A 7,716-nucleotide genomic window follows, 5' to 3' on the forward strand; every position below is an offset into this window, starting at 1 on the left:
TTTGAGGTTGCTGTGAGCTAGGCTGATGCCACGGCACTCACTCTAGCCCAGGCAACAAAGTGAGACTCTGTCTCAAAAAAAAAATTAAAAAATAAAGTCTTTCAACTGATTGAATCAGGCCCACCCAGATTGGATAATCTTTTTTACTTAAAGTCAACTGATTATGGACTTTACATCTACAAAAGACCTTCACTCCTTTTTGCCCTTCCTTTTGCTGCAACAATGGGCCTGGTCGTCACCCGTGGCATATGTATCACACTCTGTAAACCTATATCTTGTTCTTGCTCTATAATCTCATCTTCCTCTGCTCAATAAACCTCATTTTCATGTTAGTCTTACAAAAGAAAAAAAAAAGACCTTCACAGCAACACCTATGTCAGCGTTTGGTTGAATAATTGGGAACTGTAGCATAGCGAAGTTGATACACCAAAAAGACTATCACAGGTACAATTTGATAAGTTTTGACATACAGTCATGCACTGTGTCACAATGTTTCAGTCAACAACAGACCACATATATGACAGCAGTCCCATAAGATTATAATGGAGCCGAAAAATTCTTATCACCTAGTGATGTTGTAGCTGTTGTAATGTCCTAGCACAACAACCTACCATCTAGGTTTGTGTAAGTACACTCTGTGATGTTCACACAACGACAAAATCACCTAACAACAGATTTCTCAGAATGTATGCCCGTCGTTAAGTGATGCACAACCGTGTGTGTGTGTCTGTGTATGTCTGTATATTCCTCCACCCTCAATAGTTTTTTCACACCCCTTAGTAATTTCTTGCTCCTGCCCCTCCATACTCCAAATCCTCAAGCAACCACTGATCTGCTCCCTGTCATTATAGATCAGTTTGCATTTCTAGAATTTTATATAAACGGAATCATGCAGTTTTTTGGTCTGGCTTCTTTCACTCAGTACAGCTATTTTAAGATTCATCCATGTTGTTGTGCATAATAGTAGTTCATTCCTTTTTATTGCTAGGTAGTAAATATTCCATTGTACAAATATACTAAGTCATTATCCATTCATCTATTGAATGACATTTGGGTTGATTTCATGTTTTTGGCTGTTACAAAGAAAGCTACTACAAGCCGGGTGTGGTGGCTCACGCCTGTAATCCTAGCACTCTGGGAGGCCGAGGCGGGAGGATTGCTTAAGCTCAGGAGTTTGAGACCAGCCTGAGCAAGAGCGAGACCCTGTCTCTACTAGAAATAGAAAAATTAGCCGGGCATGGTGGAGCGCGCCTATAATCCCAGCTCCTCAGAAGGCTGAAGCAGGAGGATTGCTTGAGCCCAAGAGTTTGAAGTTGCTGTGAGCTAGGCTGACGCCAGGGCACTCTAGCCCGGGTGACAGAGTGAGACTCTGTCTCAAAAAAAAAGAAAGCTACTATGAACCTTCACATACAAGTCTTTGTGCGGATATATGCTTTCATCCAAGCAGTGGAATGCCTGGGTCATAGGTAGGTGTATGATTAACTTTTTAGGAAATTGCCAAACTACCTATCAAAGTGACTGTACCATTTTATATTCCCACCAGCAGTGTATGAGGGTTTCAATTCTTCCATATACTCAACAACAGTTAGTATGGTCAGGCTTTTTAACTCCAGCCATTCTAATAGATGGGTCAACTAATAATTTAAAAACCAGTGGACAATCTTTGCTTGAACCAATTTCATTTGAGCTTGCAAAAAGCTGATTTTATATTTCCAACATTATTTCTACATTGATTACCTGGCATTCTTTGATAAATAGAGCTTTCGCTCATCAACTGAGATTATGTAGTTACTGAAATATATTTCCCAGTGGAAAGATATGTTAAATGTTTAATCCTTTTCCTTTAATTGCCAATTTTCAAAACAAAGAGTTATTTTAATCCTCACACACATTTTTGATTCACCTAGGTCATTCTGGTTACTTCGTTTTGCAGTAGGAAAGATATGCAGTAGGAAAGACTCAAAAGAGTTTAAGGAAATTGCTCAAGGTCTCAATCCCAGCCAACAAACAAGAATCCCAGTAAGAGTTTGATTCTACCATAAAAGCTCTTGGTTGCCAAGGTATTTTGAAAATTGGTCACAGTGTGCCTTACTGGGCACCTGCTTCCTAGTGATGTGGTCAGAGTCTAGTGAAAAACATTCATCTCCCTGCCACGAGCCCCGCCTCTCGGCAAGATCCCGCCACCCCCATGCTCACAGGGAGGCTGTGCTCCCTTTCCCAGCACCTGGCAGCGGCAGAAGCCGGGCACTGTGGCCCAACAGGCCTCTATCATGAAAGCCCCCTTCACGGACTTCTGACAGCTTTTCTCTCAGAAATTGGAGTTAATTAGGAATGGCCTCCTGGGCTCTTTGCCAAGCAAGGACAGGGGTAGAAAGTAGCAAGTGGTAGAAAAGGCAGGAATCTGAAAGGGGGACTAGATGGTGGAGTCAGAGAGGGACTCAGAAACGAAAGGGTGGACAGGGTTCCGCTGGAAGGCTCTGGAACAGAGGTAGGAGTCGTTAAAATATGCAAATACTTCTGTGTTCCTTGGTAGAAAGCTGCTGCTCTGAGACCCCACCCCAGTGCCTCATTTCCACACACCCCAGCAGCCAGTCTCTGCTCTTGCCTCCCTCCCATGACCGTTTTGATTAGTTAGGGTCCAGGCTGAACTATGGTTAAATATTTTGAATAACTCCCCTGGGTGTGGACACAGACTGGGTTGGAATTCTATCTAGTGTGACCTGGCAACCGTATTCTAACTTGAACACAGCGTCACCAACCACTGTCTGGGACTGTTGAGACAGCCTTGATTCTGTCTACCCTTGGGATATGTCCTTTTAGGTACTGGGTTGTGATGTCACATGTGTTTCTTACTGTTATGATCAAAAGTTTGAAAAACCTAGGCTAGGGCATTCCAGGCAGAGGAGTCTGAATGTAGAGGTGCACAGCTTATTTCTGGAGAGGAAATAATGAGATGCCCAGGAGGGAGGCAGGGGCCAGGTACAAAGGTCATGAGAGGCTCATGGTCAGTCAAGAGTGGCCTGGGGGCAGCAACACTCAGATGTGGGGCACGGAATGGAAAGATGGCAGAATTGGGGGTCTGAAGCACTGGGGGCCATAGGAAAGAAGTCTGTGTGTTGGATGCATGGTTCAGGAGTGCAGGAAAACACCCACCCTCCAAAGATAAAGCAAAGAACTGAGGTCCTGGGAGCAGATGAGGGCCCGCATGGAGAGAGGCACACAGGGAGCCAGGAAGAGGCCCAGGAGGGAACTCCGAGGGGTCCTGCCTTAGCAGGGTACGGAGAAAGAGGAGCCAGAGAGATGGGAACTTGGAAACTGGAAGAGAGAGGACAGCCATGCAGGAGGAAGGAAACCAACAGGCTGAAATGCCATAGGCCCAGTAAGATAAAGACTCCAGACATCCCTGGGCCGGGGAGGCTGCATGGTCTGCGGTTAGACATTCAGACTGCAGAGGTCAATCCTGGCTCTCATAATTCAGAGCTCTATGACCTTGGGCAAGTGACTCAACCTCTTGTGCCTCAGTTTTTTCATCCATAAAATGGAGATAATAAGAACATCTACCTCAGAGAGTTTCAAGGATTAAATAAGCATATGTGCATGTGTGTGTGTGTGTGTGTGTGTGTGTGTGTGGTGTAGAATAAGAGAGAAAGACAGAGAGAGACAGAGAAACAAGTAAAGACCGAGAGATTAAGAGGGAAATGTTTTGAACCAGCTTTAAAAAATTGTAAATGCTACAGATAAGCATATGCTGGATTATGACAGCTATCATTTTCTGGGACTGAGTTTCTTTGGCTGTAAACTAGAGATTGGTGTAGAAACTCTAGAAACTCAGGAAAAAAGGAAAGAAAAAAAAGACAGCCATACTGGAGCTGAATAAAGACAAGTCTCTTTCAAAACACAGAATTAAGCACACACTAAAAATTGTGACATCTTCACATCTCTACTCTGCCCTCTTCAGTTGCTTCTTGTAGTTGTTTTGAGGTCAAACTTACTTCCCTGTATTTGTGATTTCCAGAGCGAAAGCTAGGGTCGCTGGAATAAAGATTTCTCACCCCCAGCGGCACCAGCAATTCTTTCCTTCTGGCCTGGATCCTTTTCCAGACTTCTTTGTAGGGCTGAGAACCAAATAAGGTAACACACGACGCGGGCATTGAAGTTCAGCAGCACGACCAAGGGGGTGAGAGGGTGGAGCTGAAATCAAAAGGGGAAAAACCGTCTTGGGAGGCTCAGGAATTGTGCTGTCTCAGGGGCCGGCATAGCAAGGAAGGACATCTGCTCATATAACATGCTGTTCCTTAGGGTTTCCCAGAGGAAAGGGGGGCGGTGCTGAAAAACAAACAGAAACACCCAGAGACACCAAAGGCAAGCAATTTCTGAGCATTGCTGCCTTCTACTTCTCAAGTGATCACCAGGCTCCAGAGCCAGCCGTGGGTTTTGAATCCCATCTTCACCCCTTAAAGCTGTGTAACCTTGGCCAAGTTACTTAACTTCTCTGTGTCCTAGTTTTATATTTTATTTTATTTTTTAGAGACAGGGGTTTCACTCTGTCACCAAGGCTGCAGTGCAGTGGCATCATTATAGCTCACTGAAGCCTTGAACTTCTGGGCTCAAGCAATCCTTCCGCCTCGGCCTCCTGTAAGTAGCTAGCACTAGAGGTGTGCCACGAACGCCCAGCTAGTTTCCATTTATTTCAAGTGCTACAATTACATTTTTTAAATGAGATGAATTCCATGAAAAACCACAGGGTGAAAATTAGTGTGTGTGTTTTGGGATGGGGTGGGCTGTTGCTGCATGTGGAGAAATGTGTTTCGGGGTGACATTTCAGGGAAGCGGAATTACCCAAACGTGCTCAGAAAACTCAATAATGTCGCTGATTGCGTGACACTCCCAAACTAGGAGAAATCAGACAATTAACTGATGATGATTGGAAACTCACTGTGGACCAATTTAAAATAAAAGTTTTAAAGCCAAATCATATTTTAGGTATTTTGGCTCTCCACTTCAGTAGAAAGAATTTTAATTATAGAAAATTCGACCAGAGAAACAAATAGCTAAGAAAGTCTCACCATCTAGAAGTAAATGTTATCATTCTGATACATAACCTTTGCTACTTTTTTCTCAGTGTCTATATGTATATACACATATGCACATATATACACACACATACGTACATATAAATACAATATATTTGAAAAGTGGATCATGCCTACATTGTTCTGCAACCTTTTTTGGGGGGTGGTAAGAATAGTTACGAATCCCCTTAAAACCCATTCAGTGGCCGCCAGCCCTGCCAGTCCCTTACATACATAAATCCTCTTTGCTGATCAGTGTCTCCCAGTGTTTTGATTCTGTGACAGCACTTTGAGATAACTAAACTTACCCAGGACACAACGTGGTGAATGAGAGGACGTGTAACTTGAAAAGAACCATAAACCATAAGCTGAAATGAACGGTCCTTATTTGCTGGCCTCATTTCCCACCACCACCACCCCTTTTTTTTCTCTGAGACAAACTCTCGCTTTGTTGCCCTCGCTGGAGTGCAGTGGCGTGATCATAGCTCACTGCAGCCTCCAGCTCCTAGGCTCAAGCGATCCTCCTGCCTCAGCCTCTCAGGTAGCTGAGACTACCATGCCCAGCTAATTTTTTATTTTTTGTAGAGACAGGGGTCTCACTATGTTGCCCAGGCTGGGCTCCAACTCCTGGCCTCAAGCAATCATCCCACCTCTGCCTCCCAAGTGTTAGGATTATAGGCATGAGCCACTGTGCCTGGCCTTAACCTTTTTTTTTTTTTTTGAGACAGAGTCTGGCTCTGTTGCCCGGGCTAGAGTGCCATGGCGTTAGCCTAGCTCACAGCAACCTCAAACTCTTGGGCTCAAGAAATCCTTCTGCCTCAGCCTCCCGAGTAGCTGGGACTACAGGGATGTGCCACCATGCCCGGCTAATTTTTTCTACATATTTTTAGTTGTCAGGCTAATTTCTTTCTATTTTTTAGTAGAGACAGGGTCTTGCTCTTGCTCAGGCTGGTCTCGAACTCCTGACCTCAAGTGATCCTCCTGCCTCGGCCTCCCAGAGTGCTAGGATTACAGGCATGAGCCACTGCGCCCAGCCTTTAACTTTTTAATTATGAAAAATTTCAAACATACACCAAATTGGTGGTTTCCAGGGATAGGGGGAGTGGAGATGGGAAGTAATTTCTTAATGGGAACCAGGTTTCCTTCTGGAGTGATAAAAATCATTTGGAACTAGGTGCAGGTAGTGGTTGCACGACATTGTGAATGCACTAAATGCCACTGAATTGTTCACTTTAAATAGTTAATTTTATATTATGTGAATTTTATCTCAATCAAAAAAATTATAATAAGCAAAAGTGTTTTAAGCCTCTAAACATAGGGAGAGGTCCGGGAGGGTTCCCAACATGGAGCTTCCACGCCCTCTCCTCTTGGAATCAGGGTACATCACGCTCCCAGTACATCAATATGTTCACAAACGAGGAAGTGCCACTGAGTGTCAGCGTCCAGAGATTCTAGTGTGGGCTTTGTTAGTAGGCTTGACTGATTAAATCATCACTCACAGGACTGAAATCAATCTGCAGCCCCTGTCCTCTCCCCAGAGGTCAGGCTGGCTCAAAGTTCCAACCCTCTAATCATTTAGTTGGTGTTCCTAGTGACCAGCCCCCATCATGAAGCTATCTATGATTTTAGATCCTACACTTAGGTTGTTGATCTATTTTTTGTTAGTTTTTGCACACGAAATGAAGTAAGGGGTCCAATTTCATTATTTTGCATGTGGATATTCAGTTGTCCCAGCACCATTTGTTGAAGAGACTGTCCTTTCCCCATTGAACGGCCTTGGCACCCTTGTTGAAAATCAGTTGGCCATAGATGTATGGGTTTATTTCTAGACTCTCAATTCTATCCCATTGCTCTATATGTCTATCCTTATGCTAGACATATGCTAGTACCACAGTGTATTGATTATTATAGCTTTGTAGTAAGCTTTGAAATTAGGAAGTGTGAGTCCTCCAACTTTGCCTTTCTTTTTCAATATTGTTTTGGCTATTTGGGGCCCCTTGAAATCCCATATAAATTTGAGGATTGGCTTTTCTTTTTTTTTTTTTTCCCCTGAATACATTCTGCACAAAGAGGATTGGCTTTTCTGTTTCTGCAAAAGAAGTCTTTGGAATTTTGACAGAGATTGCATTGAATTTGTAGATTGCTTTAGATAGTATCACCATCTTAATAATATTAAGTCTTCTAATCCATGAACATGGGATGTATTGCTTGTTAGAATTTTAAGTCCGGTATGATAGATCTTTGAAACACTTCAGAAATCAAATGTATTAAATGGATAAATGTAGCTTCATATATTTAAGGGAAGTAAATCAATCAAGTATATAAATTTAGAGAAATTCTACTTAACTTCTGAGTCAGTAAAAGATTCATCTAGGCCGGGTGCAGTGGCTCATGCCTGTAATCCTAGCACTCTGGGAGGCCAAGGTGTAAGGATCACTTGAGCTCAGGAGTTCGAGACCAGCCTGAGAAAGAGCAAAACCCCATCTCTACTGAAAATAGAAAAAATTAGCGGGGCGTGCTGGTACGAGCCTATAGTTCCAGCTATTTGGGAGGCTGAGGATTGCTTGAGCCCAGGAGTTCGAGGCTGCTGTGAGCCAGGCTGACATCATGGCACTCTAGCCAGGGCAACAGAGTGAGACTCTGT

The sequence above is a fragment of the Propithecus coquereli genome, unplaced genomic scaffold, assembly GCF_000956105.1.
Source record: "Propithecus coquereli isolate 6110/MARCELLA unplaced genomic scaffold, Pcoq_1.0 Scaffold248, whole genome shotgun sequence".
NCBI classification, from domain to species: Eukaryota; Metazoa; Chordata; class Mammalia; order Primates; family Indriidae; genus Propithecus; species Propithecus coquereli.